Below are 4,795 nucleotides of genomic sequence, written 5' to 3' on the forward strand. Positions count from 1 at the left end.
AGGGTCATCAGTTCACTATAAAAACTACTTTTAGTGATTCATCTTGTACCTCATGACACTTTACACGTTTCTTGTTGTATTCTCTACGGCATGAGTCTCTAAACCCCATTGTTGGCGGTGAGGAGCTCTGCTGTTCTTCATGAATTAATGCAATTACTACTGTTTTCCATTCTATCACGCTTGCTTCTATTCTAAGATATTCATTCGCACCTCAACCTGATGAATGTGATGATCCGTGACACTCATCATCATTCTCACCTATAAACGTGTGCCTGACAACCACCTCCGTTCTACCTTAGATTGAATGCATATCTCTTAGCCTCATGATTCAGATCAGAGTCTTCGTGGTATAAGCTAGAATTATTGGCGGCCATTCCTGAGATCCGGAATGTCTAAACCTTGTATGTGGTATTCTGAGTAGGATCTGGGAAGGGATGGCTGTGACGAGCTTCAAACTCGCGATTGTTGGGCGTGTGACAGACGCAAAAGGATCAATGGATCCTATTCCAGCATGATCGAGAACCGACAGATGATTAGCCGTGCGGTGACAGCGCATTTGGAACTTTTTCACTGAGAGGAAGGGAAGTAGCCATTGACAACGGTGATGCCCAACATAAAGCTTGCCATGGAAGGAGCCTTGCGTTCATGAAGAAGAAGATAGTAGGTGATGCCAGGGCATCTTGGCCAGTTTCACTAACCTTTTCTTTACTGTTTTAGGATAGTTTCATGCATTTCCTTAGAAAATAAGCTAGTTTTGGGTAGATATTCACTTACACCTTGACTCAAGCATACATTGTGCATTTTACATTATTTCATGAGGATTTTGCATAAGTTTAGTGATAAATTGTATGTTGCATTGCCCATGACTTGGACTAGAACTTTGATGCACTCTATTGCTTGATTTCAGGACCAAAGGAAGCAAGGAAAGGGAGGAAACTTGCAAGGTTAATGAGAAAAGTGATTGCCAATGACACTCTCATAGCCATCATTGCCCACGTTAAGAGTCACGTTAACTAAGTTAACGTGAACTCTAACGTGGAAAAGGGAAGTTGAGCCAACGTTAGTGACACTTAACATTGTCACTAACGTTGGCAAACACTCATGAGTGGCCACGTTAGAGCCCACGTTAACCTAGTTAACGTGGCCTCTAACGTTAAAGGGGGAAGAGAAGCCAACGTTAGTGACATTCAACATTGTCACTAACGTTGGCCTAAGGATGCAACACACCACGTTAACTCCCACGTTAACTTGGTTAACGTGGGAGCTAACGTAAGAAGTGAGAGTTGTCGCCAACGTTAGTGACACTCAACATTGTCACTAACGTTGGAAGCAACCACACAACCCCCCAAGGAGCCACGTTAACTTCCACGTTAACTAAGTTAACGTGGAAGCTAACGATGAGGAATGAATGATGAACCAACGTTAGTGACACTCAACATTGTCACTAACGTTGGGATGGCTAAGAATGGCCATGTTAGAAGCCACGTTAACCTAGTTAACGTGGACTCTAACGTGAGATCTAGGGGCACATTGGAACGTTAGTGACAATGTTGAGTGTCACTAACGTTCTCGAAGTTTGGCAAGGCCACGTTAGAAGCCACGTTAACATAGTTAACGTGGGCTCTAACGTGAGGCAAAGGGGTACATTGGAACGTTAGTGAAAATGTTAAGTGTCACTAACGTTCTCGAACTTATACTTTCACTAAATGTTAACACCCCTAACGCCCTGAGCTGAAGTCTCCGCCCACTTAGCACTTTCTCTCTGCAAGTAAAGCCAAGCCCAAATAAAGAAAAGAACTGCTTCAAACTCAAGATCCAAAGGCCCAAGACTTGAAGAGTAAACTAGAAGCTGAGAATAGTAGTATATATAGGAGTATCTTTGAATTGTAAAAAGGAGTTCTGGAGGCTGGAAAAAGGGAACTACTCTCTGTATTTTACTTTCTCTGCATTTTCTAGTTTTATGATGTATTCTCCATCTTTGTTTTCATTTTTCTAGAGCTATGAACAACTAAACCCCTTTCATTGGGTTAGGGAGCTCTGTTGTAATTTGATGGATCAATACTAATTTTCATTATTCTTCTTCTATCTTTTCTCTTGATTTTACTTGAAAGCTTTCGATCTTCATCCAATTGAGTAGTTATCTTGGAAGAGAAGCTATTCAAACTTGGATCTCTTTTGAACCTTGAAAGAGGAATGAAGAGATCAAGCTAGAAATGCTTTCTCATGCTGGACCAAATTGGGTTTGGATGGGTATGTGACTATAACCCTCTCAATAGTTGATTTGGGAAATGCATGTGGTATAATCAGTGACCATACTTCATCTCTTCTCATGAGCAATTGACCAAGGAATTGGCTATTGATCAAGATTTGAGAGATTGAATTGCAAGAAATTGTAATTCAATCACTTAAGATTGCCAAGGAGATCAATGAGTGCATTGATTGAGGAAGAGATGAAAATGAACTTGATCCGGAGAATTGCAACATCTCCTAAGCCTAATGAACTCCCCATCTCTGATCTTACCCATTCTCTTTAACTTCTGCCATTTACTTTTATGAGCAAATCTCCCATTCCCATTTACAATTCTGCAATTTATTTTCAGTCATTTGCTTCCAGTCCTTTAATTCTAGCATTTACTTTTCTGTTATTTACATTCCCGCCATTTTATTTTCTGCAACTCTCAACCCAAATTCTGGATTCGCTCAACTAGAACATTATTCTAATTAAAGTTGCTTGATCAATCAATCCCTATGGGATTCGACCTCACTCTATTGTGAGTTTTTACTTGACCACAAATTCGGTACACTTGCCGAAGGGAGATTTGTTGTGAGACAAGTTTTCCGTGCATCAAGTTTATGGTGCCATTGTCGGGGATTGATTGTGCATCAACAATGATTAAATTGGAAGATCACTAGATTGAGCATTTTTATTTTGTGAATTTCATTTTCTGTTTGAGTGATTTACTTTTTGTTGTAGTTAAACTTCTTCCCTTCTCCGTCTACTCTTTTGTTCTTCTTTGTTTTTTTCAATTCTGTTTGCTAACCCACTAACTGTTTGATATATTGCATCACCCACAACTAATAGTAATTCTGACACAAATACTTTCTGCACCTATCTTTTCTTGCTTGCACTTGATGGTTGTATGACAGGGAGAAGAAACGGGGCTTCAACTTCCTTCGATTCTGAACCTGAGAGGACCTTCCTTAGATTAAGGAGGGAGGCAAGAGGAAAGAAAGTGGTTGGTGCTGAGGAAGAAGAGGAATTCTTTGAAACACACATGGAAGACAACATGGAAAACCATCATGAAGAAGAAGATCACAACCATGGGAGAGAAGGTAGAGCAAATCATGCTGGGGAGGATAGAAGAGTTTTGGGCTCTTACATCAATCCAAACCCAGGCAATTGTGGAAGTAGCATCCAAAATCCAATAATCCATGCCAACAACTTCGAACTTAAACCACAGCTCATCACCCTTGTTCAGAACAATTGTTCGTTTGGAGGAAGTGTTCAATAAGACCCCAATCAACATTTAACCACCTTCCTGAGAATATGTGACACAGTGAAGTCTAATGGTGTTCATCCTGACGCCTATAGACTACTCTTATTTCCATTCTCACTCAGGGACAAGGCAGCCAAATGGCTGGAATCTTTCCCAAGGGAAAGCTTGACAACTTGGGAAGACGTGGTGAACAAATTCTTAGCAATATTTTACCCTCCTCAACGAATCAATAGGCTGAGAGCTGAGGTCCAAACTTTCAGGCAACAAGATGGTGAGACTCTATATGAAGCATAGGAGAGGTTCAAGGACTTAACAAGGAGGTGTCCACCTGACATGTTCAACGAATGGGTGCAGCTGCACATTTTCTATGAAGGGCTCTCTTATGAGTCAAAGAAGGCCGTAGACCATTCATCTGGAGGATCTTTGAACAAGAAGAAGACCATTGAGGAAGCCATAGATGTTATTGAAACAGTAGCAGAGAATGACTACTTCTATGCTTCCGAAAGAGGGAACACAAGAGGAGTAATGGAGCTAAACAATGTAGATGCTCTGTTGGCCCAAAACAAGCTCATTACCCAGCAGCTAGCTGACCTCACCAAGAAGATGGAGATGAACTAAGTAGCAGCAATCTCCACTTCATCAACAATCCAAGAAGGAGTGAATGAAGAAGCAGAGGGGAGTCAGGAGCAAGCCAACTACATTGGGAGTTCACCAAGGAAAAACTATGATCCATACTCCAAGACCTACAACCCTGGATGGAGAAACCACCCAAACTTTGGGTGGGGAGGTGAGCAAGATCAAAACCAAGACCAGAGACGTTACAACTCCAACAACAATGCAGCTCACCAGCAATTCACACAGAGGACGTTTCAACACCCCCACAACAACACTTTTTTATATGCTTTTCAAAACCAAAATAACACATTTGCTCCGAATCACCCATCAATTGATGACAAGCTCTCTAAGATTGAAGCCCTACTTGAAGGAATATGCCAAGAGATTCAAGAAAATAAGGTGTTCAAAGAGGAAGTGCGAGCCAATATTAAGAACCAGGGAGAGACCATTAGGAAGTTGGAATTCCAGGTGGGATATTTAGCTGAGAAAATTTCCAAACCCATCGATAGCTTCCCAAGTGACACGGAGAAAAACCCCAAGGGAGAAGCAAAGAAAGTAAGATGGGAAGATTACAAAATGGTCACTACGAGTGATCAAGAGACTGAAGACAAGCAAGGCAAACTTTGCAAACAACCTGAAGACAACTCAACAAAGGAGGAGGATAGAAATCACCAAGGACCAGA

The 4,795-nt window shown here is 41.3% G+C and overlaps 1 non-coding gene across 1 annotated transcript; it reads right to left on the reverse strand.

The window, feature by feature from the left end:
* Positions 1 to 3,728: 3,728 nt before the first annotated feature.
* On the reverse strand, positions 3,729 to 3,832 carry LOC112726089 (small nucleolar RNA R71). The gene has a single exon (XR_003165157.1). It is a non-coding gene; the product is annotated as a small nucleolar RNA R71 (small nucleolar RNA).
* Between the last annotated feature and the right edge of the window lie 963 nt (positions 3,833 to 4,795).

This window comes from Arachis hypogaea, chromosome 11 (genome assembly GCF_003086295.3).
Source record: "Arachis hypogaea cultivar Tifrunner chromosome 11, arahy.Tifrunner.gnm2.J5K5, whole genome shotgun sequence".
Lineage (NCBI taxonomy): Eukaryota > Viridiplantae > Streptophyta > Magnoliopsida > Fabales > Fabaceae > Arachis > Arachis hypogaea.